Below are 20,644 nucleotides of genomic sequence, written 5' to 3' on the forward strand. Positions count from 1 at the left end.
AACAAACTTCGTTTCTTATTCTGTCTGTCCAATTCACACGTTCCATTCTTCTCCATATCCACATTTCAAATGCTTCCTAGTCGCTTCTCTTCATTTCGTCGTAATGTCCATGTTTCTGCCTCATACAATGCTACACTCCATACAAAGCACTTCACTAGTCTCTTACTTAATTCTTTCTCCAGAGGTCCTCAGAAAATGCTCCTTTTTCTTTTTTTAAATACTTCCTTGGCCATTGCTATCCTCCTTTTAACTTCTGGCAGCAGCTCATGTTACTGCTTATAATATACTAATAAAAATCTATAGTCACTTACATGACCACAAGCCATCTATGTACAACATAACAGAAACAGGAACTTAACAATAGTAACAACGGCCTATTGGTATACCCAAAGATCCTAACACGCGATATGACCACAGATGTTAAAGTGTGTATAAATAAACTTAAAAAAAAAAAAACACCCATTAAACTTCGAATGAACAGAGCTTCCTTCACGCGACGTGTTTCATTTTGCATATGAACCTAAAGGTACATCAGTAAAGTAAACAGCTAACGGCATCTTATACTCAGTGTTCCTTAGGCAATGTTTTGGTGTCCAGACTTCGTTCCCTCCCTAGTAATTACTAGGGAGCGGATTTTTATGTGCTAAACATTTTTAATATATTTATTTTTTATGTGCTAAAAAGTACGAAAATATTTGCTAAAAATAAAAAATATATATAGGCCTATATTTTTTAAATATAACAAAAATACCTTACTTAATTTGCTGATGGTTGTGAACTATTAAAACTCGAGAAACGCCATTTAATCCTACCAAGTCCTACATATGCATGTCCACGTCATGGTCCCTGGGTAACGCTAAGCCATGTGAGGGCGCAAAGCGAGTCCTTGACGCTATAATTGAGACTTATCAGCTAAGGGAGTAAACCCTGACAGAAAATCATCGTCCCCTCAGGATTGCTGGGAGGTTAGGCGTAGGGTTGGCGACTCTACCCTGTAAAAAAACTATTGCTATGAAACCCAAAGAATTAGTAAACGGACGGATTAATCGTTGGCAACCTGGCTTGAAAAAGGTAAATGAGTTAGGATTGGTACTTGGAACGTCCTAACATTATACAAACCAGGAGCATTGAAAACGCTGATTGAACAATTGAAAATATGTACTGCGGACATAACAGCAATACAGGAAGTGAGATGGTTAGGTGAAGGAGTCATTGAGAAGAAAGTATGTACGGTCTTCTATAGTTGTAACAAGCATAAACATCAATTTGGTACGGGATTTGTAGTAAATAATAGAGTCAAGCATATTATCATGGACTTTAAACCCTTAAGTGATAGAATATGCATCCTTAGAACTTGAGGTAAATTCTTCAATTGTAGCCTAATTAATGTCCACGCTCCGACAGAAGACAAGCAAGATAACGAAAAAGAAAGTTTTTATTATCAATTAGATAAAGCTTACGACTCCTGTCCCAAGAACGACATTAAAATTATACCACACAAGTGGTAAAGAAAGTGTATACCGTACCAAACCACCATTGGGAAACATAGTCTCCACAATGTCAGTAATGACAATGGATGTAGGCTAATAAATTTTGCAGCCTCTAGAGGAATGGTCATAGGAAGTACAATATTTTGTCATAAGAAGATCCACAAAGGTACCTGGAAACACCCTGACGGAGTAACTGTGAACCAGATTGACCATATTCTAATAGATAAGAGACATATATCCAGCTTGATGGATGTTAGATCTTACAGAGGAGTTAATATGGACTCAGATCATTTTATGGTTATATCCAAATTTCGACAAAGAATATCAAATCATAAAAATGTAAATACACACCAAGTTAACAGCAGGAAAATCGTAAAATTCAACATTGAAGAGCTAAAAAATGAGAAAACTGAAACGTTATACAAGCAGCAAATGGAGGAGCAACTAAGAAATAGGAAGAATGACACGACAGCAAATAATGTGACAATAAATGAACAATGGAATTGAATAAAGAATATAATTACTAGAACAGCTGTAAGTGTATTAGGAGAAATTGATAAACCAGAAAGAAATCACTGGTTTGATGAGGAATGTGAATTGGTTACACAAGAGAAGAATTTAGCTTATACCGTAATGCTACAAAGAGGATGCAGGAGAGAGGAGAAAAGAGTTCATAGGACAAAGAAGAGGATATATGAGAACCAGCGTATGGAAAACTTAGAAGACTTCAGAAGGACAAACAATAGTAAGCACTTTTATAAAATTGTCAACTCCGATAGGAAAAACTTTAAACCTAGAATCACTATGTGTAAGGATAATGAAGGGATGATTTTAACAAAAAGGAATGAAATTCTAAAACGATGGACCGAACATTTTAAGGAACTTTTAAACAAGGAACATAATGATCTACAATGTATTATAAATAATAACGATTATAGGAATGATGATCATGATGATATTGATGAACCCACCGAAGAAGAGATAAGAGATGTAATAATTGGATTAAAGAAAAACAAAGCACCAGGAATGGATAGTATCCAATCAGAACTCCTTCAGAGTAGCAGTAATGAATTAATACAAGACATACAGAAATTAATTAAGGACATATGGACACAAGAAATGATTCCTGATGATTGGAGAATTGGAGTTACATGCCCATTACACAAGAAGGGTGACCAGATGATTTGCCCTAATTATAGAGGAATAACGTTATTAAATACCACTTATAAGATATTCTCCAGAATTTTGCACAACAGGCTATTACCATACACAGAAAGGGCCATAGGAAAATATCAAGCTGGCTTCAGAAGCGGAAAGTCGACAATTGATCAAATTTTTACTTTAAGACAAATTATTGAGAAAACATATGAACAAAATATTGAAACTCATCACTTGTTTGTTGATTTTTCAATGGCATATGACAGCATCAATAGAGCTGAGCTTTATAAGGCGATGGTAGAGCTGAACATTCCGAAGAAGCTGATGAGCAGGGAACGGATTTATATGGACTAAAAATATATGAAATATGTAAATATATATGTAGTTATTTTTACCAAAATATGGAATTAAATATGGATTTTTACCAAAATATGGAATTAAATATGGACTTAAAATTATAAAAAAATGACTATGTACGTTAAATATTGGTACATTTTAATCAAACTAAACAAAAAATATAATGGACGTACCTTATCTTCCAATGTAGTTTCAACAAAACACAATTTTTATTGTCTGTTACCATAACAATAGGTTACAAACATTTCTTTCAAGTGCTGAAAAGTGAATCTTCTTCTATTGTCTCTGAGGATAGATTTATACTGACTAAAAGAGCGTTCGACGTCACAAGAAGTAACTGGTACATAATTCAATTTCACAATGTCTGCTGGGGATAAGTCCAAGTTAATCTTCACTGTTGATTCACCACTCATCACAGCAACAACCTTTTGTAGTTCTTCATATCCAGGGTTTTTTGAAAGTACAGTGTCCACCTTAGCTCTTACTGCATCTGCAACTTTACCTCTACCACGATTCAGTTGTTCCACAGTACTATTTATAATTTCAAAACTTTCAGATAGTGAAAGGTGCCTATTTTGGAGACTTTTGAGCGTTTTTATGATGCATGAAAATGTATGCTGAATGTGAGCTAAGTCATTCTTCACACTTATGTCACAGGTAACTGTTTTCGCAGTATCAATTGAGACTGCATCTTCAGAGTCCAATGCAAGGAGAACATTGTTAATAGAGTCTATATGTTCGGCATAATATTCAACTGCTTCTAGCCATGTACCCCATCTAGTTAAAATTGGCTTTGGTGGCAATGGAATTTCAGGGTACATTTCTTTCAACACGTTAACTCTACTGGGAGCTTTGAGAAATACTTTTTTCACTGATGAAATCAACAAATCTACTTTAGGAAAATTGTCTCTGACCACTTCTGCCACACGATGAAATGCATGCGCCACACAAGTAAAATGAGTCAATTTAGGATATACAACAGATAATGCTTGTCCAGCTTTGACCATATAAGGGGCAGCATCGCTAATAAAGAATAACACATTATCGTACATAATACCCTTTGGCCACAGGATACCCATAGCTTCGTTGAACAGTTTAACTATAGTTTTGTTATTGCACTTTTCTAGAACATCACAATGTAAAAGAATTCGTTCAGAATATTGTTCACTTAACAAACCGATAACTACATTACGAACAAGTCTACCTTCTTTGTCGGGAGTCTCATCAATGGAAACCCAAATTGAACTATCTTTAATTTCATCTCTTATCTTCTGTATTGTCTCATCGTAGATGGATGGAGCATACGTCTTCCTAAGTGTTGACTCATCCGGGATTGTATGTTGAGTATATTTTTCAAGGAATTCCCTGAAGACCTTATTCTTTAGTTTGTAGAGAGGAATATCAGCAGAGATGAGAGAACGGCACAGGTCGATGTTAAACTCAGATCTTACATTCGATGTTGTTGGTTGTGTTAAAAACAATTGTCTCTGCTTGGAATTTAGTTGTTTGTTGGCCTGATGTTTACTAGTTGTAATGTGTTGTTGCACCAGGAACTTTTGTGTAGATGATACTGCACACTGACACAAATTACAAAATAATATTTTATTGTCAGTTGATAAACCATCTTCTTTAAATTCTGAAATGTAACTTGTTAGTTTTGATTTTAAATTGACTGAATGACGTACTTTTGGCATATTTACCGTCTTTATAGTATGATTTACAAAACTGAACCTATGTGTACTCTGACTGGCATTTAACTGTTGAGCTGCACAACTGAAGTCTGTTAAAAATTTTAAATTAAATTAATACAGTTTTGTAACTTACTTTCCCATTGTTGATAGGACTGCTAATTTTCAAATAACTCTGATGTTAAAGGGATTACTGAACATGTGTTTAAATCTCTATTGTTGAAATGTATTTTTAAAAGTTAATGGAATTTTGTTTTGTTTTATTGTTAAACCTAATATAATATGGACTGTTTTATATGAAATATGGAAAATATATGGAAATTAACGAAAATATGTACTAAACTCTAAAATATGGAAAAATATGGAAAATAAAAGTAGGATTTTTCAACCCTACACATTGTGAAACATAAAGATAATGCAAAATATAAATTATATTAGCTTTATAAGTAAATATGTATTTACATATAAATCCTTTCCCTGCTGATGAGACTAGTTAAAACATGCATGGATGACAGTCAGTGTCAAATAAAGATCCAATCTGAACTATCAGATTTATTTCAAACTACTAAGGGTCTAAGACACTCATTAGCGTGTCTTTTATTTAATATTGCCCTTGAAAAAGTGATAAGGGATGCAGATATACAAACTAGAAGTACAATACTCTACAAATCATCCCAAATACTGGCCTATGCTGATGATATAGATATCATTGGTCGATCTGTGGAGAATATTAAGAGAACATTTACTGCTTTAGAAACAGCAGCCCAAAAAATGGGGCTGAAAATTAACGAACAGAAGACTAAGTACATGATTGTTGGATGTAAAAAACAAAAAAAAAAAAGGGACTTGACAACAACAACCCATTTAAAAATTAATCAATATAAATTTCAGAGGGTCTCTAGTTTTGTATATCTGGACTCCTTAATCAATGACACTAATGATATTGTGAAGAAATTGATAGAAGAATTCAAAATGCCAATAAAGCATATTTTGGATTATTGAGGCACTTTAAGTTAAGATTTCTTACAAGGGAAACAAAATGCAATATTTATAATGTTTTTGTAAAACCTGTATTAACATATTTTATGGCAGTGAAACATGGACCCTCTCAAAGGCTCATATGTCAAGATTGAGATCCTTTGAAACCAAAATTCTAAGGAAGATATATGGCCCAATATGTGATAATGGAGAATGGCGAATAAGATACAACTTTGAACTTTACCAACTATGTAAGTCCCCTGATGTGGTTACAGTCATTAAAATATCAAGATTAAGATGGGCAGGACATGTGCAAAGGATGGCAGATCATGAGATACCCAAGAAAGTTATGGGGAATAAATTTGAAGGAAAAAGGAGTGTAGGACGACCAAGACTGCGATAGATGGATGGAGTGTTAGAGGATCTAAAGAAAGTGGGAATTAAAGGCTGGTGGTTGGTTGCCAGGGACAGAGATGCATGGAAGAGAGTTCTAAGGGAGGCCGAGGCTCAAATTGGGCTGTAGCGTCGATGATGATGATGAAATACCTTACTTAGTTTGAAAAAAAAATGTTACTAGGTACTCACCAATCACACTTGAGTAGTTGTCCGAGAATTGCAGTGAAAACAAAGGTAATTTCCAAATTCTCCATCACAAATGCATGCCGATTATCTCTGAACAACGACTTACACTGTGAAAACGATCTTTCCACATCACAGGACGTCAGACGTGCATATTTAAAGAGAGGAATGTCACAAACACCTACACCGTCAATTTCACCTACAGGCACACCCTCCAATACTTGAGCAACTTTACACATTTTTTTTTCTATCCACTGTTTTGCCGTGAATGCACACGTGAAGCAGCGGCAATGTGCTTGTTTCCAGAAAAAATGTTGGGTTACCTGAGAGCTCTGATCTGCACTTACTGATTTACCACATGGTTGGCAAAATAACACTTTTCCGTCGGTAGTAAAAATGTTTTTAAATTCATCTACATATTGCTGTAGACGCGATTTGATTTCAGGTATCTTAAGAGGCTAATATACCACACATCTTAACGCAAAAAAAAAAAATGTTTCTATATAGCTACTGACTGACAATGTCGGAGAAAAGCTTCCTATAGCGACGCCACCACGTCTACACTACGCAGCTTATGCTTATGGTCCGATAACGGGGAATCACAACAAGATGTATTTCCTCACTTCATAGGCATGAACGAGAGGCGGGAGATTTGTTTAAATTAAATAATGTTTATACCCGAGCTCTTATCCGTTGTGTTTCACAAACAAAACGCGGAATGAAATCATCTTCAGCAACAATAAACATTCCTAATTATGTGTTGCAAAAGCTCTCCTTCTTGTCCATGTTACTTTATTCTCATATAACACTGATATGCTACCTAGCAGTTCTCAGAACTTGAGGCGATACATTACGAAAATGGATCACGGATACACCACAAAGCTCATAGAAACACGAAGCAACCAAGAATTCTCAAAAAGATAACGTATTTCTGAGTGATATAATTGATTTAGTTTTAAAATATTTAAAAGTTCTTGTAAAAAATTATTTAAGTAAAAAAACTCCAAGATTGATGTGTTTATAATAGATTTCCTGAAAATATGTATTTACATACATTTTTTGTGAAAATATGTCTTTTTATGTGAAATAAAATTCGAGTTTTAAACTTGAAACTTGACATTCGGAATTTTTAACTTTGTTAATTGTGTTTTATCACATGCAAGAAATATATTTAATTACATAGTAATCCGCTCCTTAGTAATTACATTCGTTAAAATCGCTGGTGTTCCTATACAGAGTGTTCCTATCTAGTCCTGGGAATCAGGATAAGCACACACTTGTGATAAAATTTACAGCCAAAGCATGCTTTTTGCAAAGCGATCCTCTGCTCAGGCAGAAGTCTTATTTTCATATGACAATTTATTTCAATCACTCTCAAAGGGTTACTATTTGTGTTACGCCACTTATGCATTGTTGCGCACTGCTCTACACACTGTATTACAGTAAGGCACGAAAGTCTTGTCATCCCCATCCCTGCTTGTATGTTGATGTGCATCCATTTTGAACATATCATAGCAGATGTGTGACAATGGTTGATACTTTACGTTACAGCTTGTTTAGTGATCCAGAACATCAATATGGGCACCATCATTGTCGCGGCACAAAATGATGCGGCGCCATGTCCTGTGTGAAATTTTCCGCAGCAAAGACGGTGTGATTTCCCTTTGGGGAATAATTAAGCAGCATGTCTCGAAACATGGATACCAGACATTGAAGATTTGAAGCAAAGCTGTTAGGGAGGCCTTCAGGAAAATTACACCGCCTGTGCTGCGGAAAATTTCACACAGACATGGCGCCGCATCATTTTGTGCTGCGACAATGATGGTCTCATACTGATGTTCTGGATCACTAAACAAGCATGAACGTGAAGTATCAACCATTGTCACACATCTGCTATGACATGTTCAAAAGGATGCACATCAACATACAAATAAGGGGGGGGGGGAGACAAGACTTTCGGATCTTACTGTACAGAGTTAGATTTATAGCACGTACAACAAGTTAGTAATACATTTTCAGAATTTGACACGGGGACTTTACGAACGCTCTGTATTATAGACTCCCTGACTGCTGACTCCAAATCCACTCGATCAATGATCACATTAGCTCTGGGTTGATAGAAATGCCGGAAACTGCTCACCTCAGGAGCGGCTTTAGAGGTAGTGCCATCGTGACATGGTACTACCAGAACACGAGAGAGAAAAGGAGAATTCATATTTTGCGCTCAAATCCAGAGAGAATTAAGTTGGTACGCTTGTACTTGCAAACTCTACCGCCAATATTGTCGTTGCCGTCAACCCCAGTGTTTGCAGCATGAATCTGAGCCAGGCACTACATCCCATAAGAAATATAATGGGATGCGCGCGCAATGTTCATCTTCTCCCGTCCATTCCAAGCATCTGAAATGTGCCAGGCACAGTTCACCGCTCTCGTTTTTAAATGGATGGGTAGCTGTATACAACCCCATTCAGTATCTCAATTCCTTACTCCTCGTACTCTTCTCTGTCTTCCCGTTTTGTCAGAATAAGTTTCTTAGAGGTAGGGATGCAAAAATAAGATAAAATCCCTTTCGGTTTCTTAAAACACTTTGTTTAAGAATGCTTTTCTTTCAGTATATTTCTAACTGTAGTGCGAAACTGTAGACCTGTAAAGTGTTATCGTGTTATGTAATGTTGTGAAGAAATTAATTCAGTTATCACTTTATTAAAATCTCCGCTTTCAATATTAACATATCAAAACTTACTTTATGTTAAATAATTGACTTACATGGCATTTAAATATTCACCAAAAACGGCAAAATGCTAAAGTTAACAGATCTGAAAAATGCAACTTGGACGTTTATTATAAAAAGCAACTAGTTATGTGGATGAGATATGGAGAATGCGTTCTTTAGTTTCCCGTGTGTTTTGTTCCGAGGTGAACATTACTAGTTAAAAATTGGGTGTTACAGATTTACTACACTTAGGTCTAAGGGATCAAATAAAACTCATAAAAAAACAAAGATTCATATAAGCAATAATTCTTCAGCTTGTCTATGCTCGTTAAAGCGAATATTGAAATTTAGTTTAAACTTAGCCTACACTACAGACTCGCGATTGCAAAACACAACGAGAAAGTTGAGGAAACCAAGTAGACATATGTCCTAAATTTAATAATAAATTGCATAAAATGTTATGCGGTAGATTTAGCATTAAGAAGGCACGATTAATCCTACGACTCAGAATACAGAGGCGTGTTTCGTGAATTAGCTCACCTCAGTTCTGAGTTAAATAAAGACTTAAAAAGTTAAAAGAGCACTTAACCAAGTCAACAGCATCATTTAAGAGTACTTCTAAAATGATTCACAACAAGTTGCTTGATTGCATGTTAAAAGTGTACCATGTAGACGTAAAAAAGAGCTAATGACTAGACTATTTTTATATCACTGTTGCCTATATGACTGATGTTTCAATTCGTCCTACTATTATGTTACATTATTGATGGAAAGCCTTCAGGCCCGCAATTTATCAGGATTTTCTATACAGTTGTAGGCCTATGCATTTGTAAGTTAATAGTAATAATAATAATAATAATAATAATAATAATAATAATAATAAATGTCAATATTGTTACTGTTTATCCTTATAGGCCCTATCTGGCACTAGGCATTAAATGTTATGAGCCGCCACTGCTGCTCACTGCAGAAAATGCCAAAGTAATGGCTGTGTTCTGGCCCGACTGGACAGGGAATTTCCTTCTCTTTTTCCTGGTCCTGCTATATTACATGCAAAAAGACTACGAACTAAGTAGTTGAATATTGCATCGGCTGTTTCCATGACGACAGTTGGTGTGATGTTATTTGTCTCTAAGGGGATTGTCTGCATGCTAAACGGGGACTCGGATGAAATATTCCCATCGTGAAGGTCTGATTTGGCTGTCATTATTCTATAGCGTCACTGGAATGGCTCGACCGGAAGTGAATAAATTCATTAGACTGTCAATGCTTAGGTCTGAATACAAATTGGCTGCCACAGCTTCCGGCTTCCTCCAGCAACAAAACAATCGTATCTGCTAGCAAGGTAGACATTGTTGCAAGTACTGAATACATTATAATCGATTATGTACTAACAGAACTGTAACAGACGTCTCACGTACTGGATTCCTGCGCCAGCGGCCAGTGTTCAAATACCGGCAAGTGTAAGTGACAATCACAATGGATAATTAAAATGTTTGGCGGATTTTCACCTGGGAATCCCGTTTCTCCTTTCCTCGTTGCGTCACACACAGGTGATATAATTGAAGATTGTGATCCCAAAACGCGTTCAGTCCATTTTTATGAAAGGTCTACAGTAAGACATGCACAACCTTTTAGACAAGGATTGGCGTTGTTTTGGAAGAAAGAATGCTTAAAATATAATGATAGAGAGCTCAAACTTAATCATATACAGTACATGCACAGAATGAGACAGCCAGGGCTAGACCGGCGTCAGCAGAAAATCGTATGCGTACTAATGGCCCATTCACAATGAAAATTAAACATAACGTAAGCGTTAACTTAAGAATCTAAACGTTACGGTAAAATGAAGAAGTCATACCATCATTCACGATGAAGACATAAACATAACAGCAAACATACTTGGTAACCATGGAAACATAAAAACGACGCCATTTCTTCATATTCTGTTGTATACTTTAGCGCTCCTCGATTGTGTTCTGTTTGCAAATCACGTAAGCATAAGCATGAAAGTTTGGAGTTTGTAAACTTTCATGTTAACGTCTTACGGTGATGTTAATGTTAGTGTTTATGTGAATCATTGTGAATGATCCCATTTGGTAGCCTCGCCGCAAACGTCTGTGTTTATGTTACGGTTATGTTTAATTTTCATTGTAAATGGGCCTTAACTGCTGCGCCATCGCAGTGATCAGACCTCTTGCTCGCGTACGTTTCGTGTTTAATTATGTAAACACGTTCACACAGTGAGGGTACAGCTGTGTACCCTACATTTAGAGTACAATAGTGTGTCCATTATGAAATATAGCCTGGAACAACGAGTGTTTATTTATGACGACTTTGTGAAATACGAATCTTGGAGAACAGTTGTAACAAACTTCCGTCAGTCATTCCCTGATTCGCCAGAGCCTTCTAAAGCAATGATTTACAATTTAGTGAAGACATTTCGTACAACTGGATCAGTATTGGATAAGAAACGAACATGTGTGAAGCGTGCTCTCACTGAGGAGATGTTAGATGAAATTGGCCATCGACTAGAGAGAAGTTCTACGATATCATCTCGCCGTGTAGCTCAGCAGGTAGGGGTGTTACAGTCTTCAGTGATAAGAGATGCGAAACAATTAAAGTTAAAACCTTACAAAATTGTATAGTTCAGAGTTGAACTGAACCGGATTATCAGAGCAGACTTATGTTTTACATGTGGTTCCAACTACTATTATCCTTTTCATTTCCTGGCAGCAGCTCATGTTACTGCTTATTAATACACTCCAAGTATTTGACGCTGTCCTCTTGCTGTACTGCCTCATTTAGAATTCGCAAGTTTACCTTCTTTATTTTTCTTCCTGTGACCACGATCTTCGTCTTATTTACATTTATCTTGATCCCATACTGCTCACAGCTGTCATTTAGCTCCAGTAGAATATCCTTTAGTATCATCTCTTTTTCTGCTAACAACGACATATCATCAGTAAATCTTATACATTTTATTCTTCTTACTCTTATTAAAGTGCATAAGATTTGCTGATGATATGATGTTGTTAGCAGAAGAGGAGATGATGCTACAGGATATGCTACTGGAGCTAAATGACAGCTGTAGCAAATAAGACGAAGACCATGGTCATAGGAAGAAAAATAAAGAAGGTAAACTTGCGAATTCTTAATGAAGCAGTAGAGCATTTTGCTTGTTGAAATTTTACTGTATTGTGGCTCTGATCCTGCTGCTGTGCTATTTGAAAATTACCAAAGGTCGTTGTTTTGTCTGCCAGCATCCTGAGTTCCGAGTACTAAAGGGCAAACTCAAACGCCATAAAGCTTCCGTAACAATTTAAGTGTAATCATACGTCATCCGTTGCAACGGAAACAGAAGCTGATTCATGTGTCTGATCGTCGCGTGCAAACCGAACTGGTCTGGCTCAGAGCAGTGGTCTGGCTCAGCTGAAAGTTGTAGGCTACCCTACCGTAGCCTGATCTGCTAAAAGCGGCAAGGCAGTGCGTTCTTACGGCATTTGAACAAGGTAGCAATGTGTTCAGATGGCGCGATGCACGTCTCGTCAATTAAAATTGCTAACTGTGACATCGGACATAATTTATTATTATTAGTGTGTAATACACTACTCCGTCGATATAGGAGATAGCCAATGTTTACCTACTTAGATATCACACGCGGAGCAAGTCCCCTGCAATCGGCAAGCATCATGTTTATGTAGAGAATGAAAGTCAAGGAATATTATGGACAGTAAAAAAAGAAATCGATCATACAGGAATGGATATTTAAGAGTTGTTAATTCATTGAGAAAAGTGAATTTGATACAAATTAATTTTATTTCCTAGAATACATCTATCTATAAAATATAATAGGCGTAATAAATAAATAAGTGATTGAGTGAATTGGCAAATGGGCAAATAAATAAATAAATAAATAAATACAAATATTACCTTAAATTCTCCAGCAATATCCTTAATATTTGCGTCGTTTTCAAGGCGTTGAATAATATTTGGCATTGCCAGAAATACTCAGACATGAATGTATTTGTGATATGATCCCTTATCAGTATGCGGGGGCTTGGATTCACAACAGACCACGTCGTACTGTTTTGCTGCTTTGTTGTTAGTGTCATCTCCTCTTCTACTAACAACGCCATACCATCAGCAAATTTATGCACTTTAGTAAGAGTAAGAAGAACGAAATGTAAAAGATTTGCTTCTGATATGACGTTAGCAGAAGAGGAGCTGATACTAAAGGGTATTCTACTGGAGCTAAATGACAGCTGTGAGTAGTATGGGATGAAGATAAATGCAAATAAGATGAAGACCATGGTCATATGAAGAAAAATGAAGAAGGTAAACTTGCGAATTCTAAATCAGGCAGTAGAGCAAGTGTACAGCTTCGAATACTTGGGGTGTACTATAAGCAGTAACATGAGCTGCAACCAGGAAGTCAAAAGGAGGATAGCAATGGCCAACGAACCTTTTAATAGAAGAAGGAGCATCTTCTGCGGACGTCTGGAAAATAATTAAGGAAGAGACTAGTGAAGTGTTTTGTGTGGAGTGTGGCATTCATTATATGGGGCAGAAACATGGACATTACGACGAAGTGAAGAGAAGCGACTAGAAGCTTTTAAAATGTGGATATGGAAAAGAATGGAACGTGTGAAATGGAGAGACAGAATAAGAAATTAAGCTGTGTTGGAAAGAGTGGGTGAAGAAAGAATGATGCTGAAACTGATCAGGAAGAGAAATGGACTTGGTTGGGTCACTGGTTGAGAAGAAACTGCCTACTGAGGAAGGAAGGAAGAAATGGTGAACGGGAGAAGAATTCGGGACAGAAGAAGATATCAAATGATAGACAGAGACTAAGACGAAAACAGGAAAGATTGGAGAATGCGGGATTTGCAGTGAAAGACCTGCCCTTGGGCAGAACATTATGTAGGCTATGTACATATGTGTTTTAATTCAAGAGTATGCAATTGGATTGACATTTTCGGGAGGGGGACACTATGGCCCAGCACTGCGACCTGTTACGTTCTATTGCGCCTACCCTTAAGCTAGGCGCATTTCCAAATCCACACCGGCTGACTACACTAAGGTTCGCAGCGTACCCAGGTTTCGAGCAGGCAACCCCCTTCATCCATAGGCGAACCCCATCCGGGCATCACTATAGCCGGCAATTGGGGAATGCTATGGAATGATGACGAATTGGATAAATGGTGACGGAATAATGTAAATGTCTAATACGGGAAAAGCGGGAGAACCGCGAGAGAAACCCGAACTGCGACCTTGTTAGCCACAAGTGTCGCTATGGATTTTCCAATGAAACTTCCCTAACCTGACCGGGGTTCGAACCCGGGCCCCCTGCGTGACAAGTTGAAGGTCTAACCACTCAGCCATCGCAGAGGTAATTCAGTAGTAAGTTACTCTTAAAATAGAAATATATCTGCCACTCGTTCATTGGGGAGGGGGTATGGTAGAAGCATTTGTTTATACAGCCGTTGCGAAAATGTGACTCACGAGCACATTGTGGCTCGCAATGATAGCTATGCATTTCTCTTGCTTCCTGCCTCCCACAACCCCCAGTCTCTCACTCACTGGAGTCAAAGTCCGTTCCATTTGTGTTTGTCTCTGAACTGCGAGTGGCGTATCGTCGCAATGTCTCTCTCGAAACCACGTACCTCTACAAAAACGAAAGTTTCAAGTAGGATGGGATGATGTATTTTTTGCTGCCAATATGATAAGATTATTAAATGTATGATTTGTTCACAAGTATTACGAGCAAAGCGGTTGTACAACATAAAACGGCATTATACTACAGGTTACTGATAAAACATTAAAAGGTTAAGTTTTATTATTATTATTATTATTATTATTATTATTATCTCTGTACGTCGATCCTTTTCAGCAGATGTACGAATAATGCGGTTAAATCTTCAATTTAAACTCACAGATTTACAATGTGATGTTCAATGAAAGCTAGATGTAAGGACTTGACACATGTTGAACTTTTCAAATCTTTGCCAAAAAATAAATATATGAAGCTTCGTTGTTTCGCTTGCTCTGTTGAAGCCATGTTCGCTACAACTTACGTTTGTGAAAAAAATATTTTAAACAATGGAAATAGTAAAAACCAAATTTAGATCACGACTGACAGACAAATACGTTCGTCATTAACTACGACTGACAGTAAGTGACATAATTCCTGATTTTGAAACTCTGTCGCAGAGACATTCTGAAGACAGTTAATTTTAGATTGTGATAATGTGTCCAATGTTTTATTGTTCTTTTTTTTTTTTTGTTACACGTACTAAACATTAGTTTGTAGCCTTGTACTGTATAAAATTATATTTAAGTGCTTGACGTAAGGAAAAAGAAAATCCGTTAATAATTCAGACAGTTGCTTCACTTCCCCTTCGGGTGTCCGCCTCCCTCTATAGGTGCTATTCACGTTGCAGATTATACAGTGGCTCGGCGAACGATCACATTTTCGTCACGGCTGGTTTATACCGTGCGGCCATCAATGCATTGCAATGTACTATACAGGTGTTTCGTATTTTTTTTTTTCGGCCGCAGTTCATTCGGGGTTTACGTCAGAAGGAAGTGCGACTGACTACTTTTTTCCTCGACGCCTTTTCCAGTAATAATATTGTCAGAGATCCCTAAAATTACTGGTATGAGTTGAAATATTCCACGTCTATATATTCCAATACTTCATTCGGTATAGTGGCCTGCCCTGTCAAACATCATCCCCGCACGATCTTGTTATTGTTTGTGTGCCTTTCCCCTCCGCGCCGCACTCTTCCCCTCCCCTAGAACTACTGACCGCGCGACAGGACAGGTTACCTGAGCAGTCTGGTACTGCACTTCGTAGAGGCAGCAGCGTTTTTAACGTTATCCGTGCTGAGCGTTCGTGCAGTGTGTGTTCGCCGTATGTTCTAGGCCAACTTCGTGCACAAGACAGCCCAGAATTTGACGTATGTCTGCTGCACTCTTGTGAAGGTGACTGTTCTTCACGACTTCTTCAGCAGAGTAGCGGCTGGACTTGCAGAAATGTCCTGATACAGCACAACTCTGAGGTGAGTTACAAAATATCAGCTGTTTTCGTTTATGCTCAGTGTGTAATGTTGTTAAATTGGCTCAATGCCAATCTAGTTGCTACAATAGCATTGTCGTGTGTTCACAGTCTTCAGTGTAAGCATTATGACAGTTGTGTTTCTAACTTCTCAGTATTCATTTATGGAGAAAGTATCATATAACGATGACAAAAGCGATCATTTCCGGATTTCAACGTGTGTACTGGTGTCATGACTACTGTAACTAAGACAGTGTGAGATAGAATAAAATTGTATTATCCTAATAGCACATCGAGTATCACATGGTTATTATTATTATTATTATTATTATTATTATTATTATTATTATTATTAATTTCACGTCATATCAATTACTGTCCTATTTAGCGTCGATGAAATTGGCGATGCCGATGATTCGCCATGAATTACCCGACGTTGACTTCCCTCGGGGGGGGGGGCAAGGTTTGTTTTGGGGAAACCTTACAGGACATATCGCATGGCGTACTCTCTTCCTAATTACTCGTAAATGAACTTTTTCCATACCGTAAACTGGAGTAAACTTCACCATTAAAAAAAAAAAAAAAAAAGGATTTAAACCATGATATTATTGAACATATTTTTGAAGCTCATTATTTTCCTCTATTTTTATCTAAATATTTTCTATTATCTGAAGTAAAAAATATGGCTGATATCATGGTTTAATATTTTTGTTTTATCGTCAACTTTATCCCATGAATTACCCGACGTTGACTCCTCTGGGGGGGGGGGGGCAAGGTTTGTTTTGGAAAAACCTTACAGGATATATCGCATGGCGTACTCTCTTCTATTTACTCGTAAATTAACTTTTTCCATACCGTAAACTGGAGTAAACTTGACCATAAAAAAAAAGGCTTTAAACCATGATATGCACTTGACATATTTTTGAAACTCATTATTTTCCTCCATTTTTACCTAAATATTTTTATTTGAAGTAAAAAATATAGCTCATATCATGGTTTAATATTTTTGTTTTATCGTCAAGTTTTTCTCACTTTCCAGCACATTTCCAGTTTTCACACATAGTCCTATTTTTAACTTCTTATCCTTATACGATATGTAGTTTAGATGCACTTACTGTTAATATCACGTAGGTGCGAATAGTTTCGTTGTTAAAGAGAATTTAACTGAAAGTGACAAAAAGTCAACTTTTATTTATACTAACAATACCATCCCATCGCACCTCCTCATACTCATCTTCTTTCACAATAGCCCTGCCAAGACTCTGGAATTCGCTACCTGCTAGCATCAGGGACTGTCGAAATAAAATTGAATTCAAACGAAAACTTACTAGGCACTTGGTCAGTAATTGATTACTTGTAAATAGTTTCTTTAATCTATGATAAAACATTTCAATATTCAGTAATTTCATCACTATACAATTTTGTTATTCTAGATTTAATTTGTAATGCAGTAAATATAAAATATTCTTTGTTTCTCTATGATAAATTATCTAGCTTTAATTATTCAGGTAATCTTTTCGTACTTTGATTTTATTGTAATTGTAAATTTAATACTAACTGTAATATTATTTGTAATTGTAATTGTAAATTTAATACTAATTGTAATTTTATTGTTGATATTGTAGTTGGAATCTCCTGGTAGAGGGGCAGAGAAGGCCTGACGGCCTTATCTCTACCAGGTTAAATAAATAAATACTAATACTAATACTACTAATGGGTAACAACCACAAATTATCCTCTGATTGAGGTTCTGGCTCATACGTACATCTGTTATGAGGCAGTACATCTCACTTGACGATATGTGTCAGATGAACAATTGCTTGTATGCATCTAAAGTCTGACTAGTGTAATATGTAGCTAGTGGGCGAAGTATGCAGTGGAGGAGGAAAGGAACTGGCCACCCTACCCCATTATCTCCTGGCGTCGTTGCCTCATAAGTGGTGCCTTCTTGGTGTCACTTGTGGGATTCAGACCTGTCTTCGGACAGTTGACTAAACAACAACAACCATCACAAATTTAGCAAAGGGTAACGCCGTGATTTCATTTTAGCATTAACTATAACTCGTTTAATTTTTATTTCTCACGTCTTTTATTTCTTATATTGTAGAACAGCCATGGCGAAAATGTGATCTTGCGCCGAGCCACTGTGTAATCTGCAACTTGCATAGCAGCTATGGAGGAAGGCGGACACCCGAAGGGGAAGTGAAGCAACAGTCTGACTTATTAACGGATTTTCAATTTCCTTACGTCAAGCACTTAAATATAATTTTATATAGTCCAAGGTTACAAACTAATGTTTAGTGCGTGTAGAAAGAAATGAATAAGAAAACATAGGACTCATTAACATAACCTAAAATTAACTGTCTTCAGAATGTCTCTGCGACAGAGTTTCAATATCATGAATTATGTCACTTGCTGCCAGTCGTAGTTGATCACGAAGGTATTTGTCTGTCAGTCTTGATCTAAATTTGGCTTTTACTATTTTTATTATTGATAATAATTTTTCACAAACTTAAGTTGTAGCGAACATGGCTTCAACATAGCAAGCGAAAGAACGAAGCTTCGGATATTTATTTTTTGGCAAAGATTTGAAAAGTTCAACATTTGTTAAGTCCTTACATTTAGCTTTCATTTAACATCACATTGTAAATCTGTGAGCTAACCGCATTATTCGTACATCTGCTGAAAAAGGATCGACGTACAGAGACAATAATAATAATAATAATAATAATAATAATAATAAATAATAATAATAACACTTAACCTTTTAATGTTTCATGAGTAACATGCAGTATAATGCCGTTTTATGTTATACAACAGTTTTCCTCGTAATACTTGTGAACAAATCATACATTTAATATTCTCATCATATTGGCAGGAAAAAAAATGCGTCCTCCCATCCTACTTAAAACTTTCGTATTTATAGAGGTACATAGTTTCGAGAGAGACATTGCGACGATACGGCACTCGCAGGTCAGAGACAAATACAAATGGAACGGACTTTGACTCCAGTGAGTGAGAGGGTGGGGGTTGGAGGAGGTAGGAAGCAAGAGAAATTCATAGTTATCATTGCGAGCCACAATGTGCTCGCGAGTCACATTTTCGCCACGGCTGCTGTAGAAGATTATAGCTTAAGTATATCATCTCATAAAGTAAGAAAATGACACATTTTAAAATTTATTTGCAGAACAAAAAGTTGCATTTGTTCGGATCAGATTTCTAAACATTTAAAGGACAAAACTAAAACTCTTTCAATCATTTATTACTGTAATATTCTATGTTGATCTCTTAAATTTACTGAGCATATTGGGAATTCAATCATTGGCCGTCCTAAAACACGCTATGAAATATTTCATGTAAAACAATTTTTATCTCGAAAAGGAAGCAAAAACTAGCAAAATCGTATTAAACTTTTTTGTTTGAAATATCCCAAAGAATAACCCCTGAAATTGACACTAACTACGGTTCACCTGAATATTGGGAGTATTTCGTTATAAAGGTTTAATCAAGACTCGCTTTTTCCGACCTATAGGCCTATCAAACCTACACAGATGCATAGTGGGACTTCACACGATAGTGTTCAGGGTAACGGTCTTGCGTCATAGTTACCCCGTGATTGGGTTGCACAACTGTGAATATCTAGTATTGGCCCATGGCTATCAAGTGGGTGAGAATGAAACTGGCGTAAGGGTCAATGCTTAAAGGCAGATGATCATAATTATAACAACTATAATTCTCTTCAAGGATAGAGAGCCTTGACCCATTTTGTTGTTAAGTATCATGAACCAATATAAGTAACGAACTCTCTAATTATATGGTTACCATAGTTCATTGTGATATTTTCCATCACAGGGTAAACAGAAGACAGTGGGCACACAGAACGAGAGATAGGATTTCACTTCTCTGCCGGGCGTTTTTCATGTTTCTAAAGGAGTTTATTTAAGTAGACTGTCTATCTTGATTCCATCTCTTCCTGGTCTCAACAATTTGGGCTTAACCTAAACGCATGTAAATCACAGGCTATTCTGTTCGCGAACCGTAGATTAATTCCTGAAGTCAACGACCTGAATATTCCACCTGTGAAACTGAATAAAACAATCATCCCGTTTAGCTCTACCGTCAAAAATCTCGGGGTACATTTCGAATCTAATCTCAATTGGGATACGCATATTAAATATACATGTAAGAAGGCATTCTCTATTCTCCATTCACTAAAAAGATTGTATCATTATCCATCTAAATTAAAACAGACGCTGGTACAGACACTCATTCTACCTCACTTCGATTATTGCGACGTTTTGTTCAGTGATCTCAGGATTGATTCCGCTCAGAAACTACAGCGTGTTCATAACGCGTGCGTCCGCTTCATTTGTAATGTTCCATACTATGATCATATCTCACCTTCTTTCAAGAAGTTATCGTGGCTTAGGTTACATGAGAGGAGAAATCTGCACTCACTTTCTCTCTTATATCGAATTATGCACTCTTCATCCCCCTATTATTTATTCGCTCGATTTCATACTCTCTCTCGCTATCATAATATTAATACTCGATCACAACGCGATAACACGCTAGAAATTCCACTTCACGCATCGTCTCTGTATTCCTCATCCTTCACTGT

General features: G+C 36.8%; 1 protein-coding gene across 3 annotated transcripts in view; it reads left to right on the plus strand.

Annotated features, from left to right (window-relative positions):
• Positions 1 to 15,786: 15,786 nt before the first annotated feature.
• LOC138706208 (uncharacterized) overlaps positions 15,787 to 20,644 on the plus strand; it is a 110,592-nt gene continuing 105,734 nt past the window's right edge. For all 3 annotated transcript variants that reach the window (XM_069835236.1, XM_069835235.1, XM_069835237.1), the window contains exon 1: positions 15,787 to 16,027. The gene's annotated coding sequence lies outside the window, so the exon portion shown is untranslated. The remainder of the gene's footprint in view (positions 16,028 to 20,644) is intronic.

This window comes from Periplaneta americana, chromosome 9 (genome assembly GCF_040183065.1).
Source record: "Periplaneta americana isolate PAMFEO1 chromosome 9, P.americana_PAMFEO1_priV1, whole genome shotgun sequence".
Taxonomy (NCBI): Eukaryota; Metazoa; Arthropoda; class Insecta; order Blattodea; family Blattidae; genus Periplaneta; species Periplaneta americana.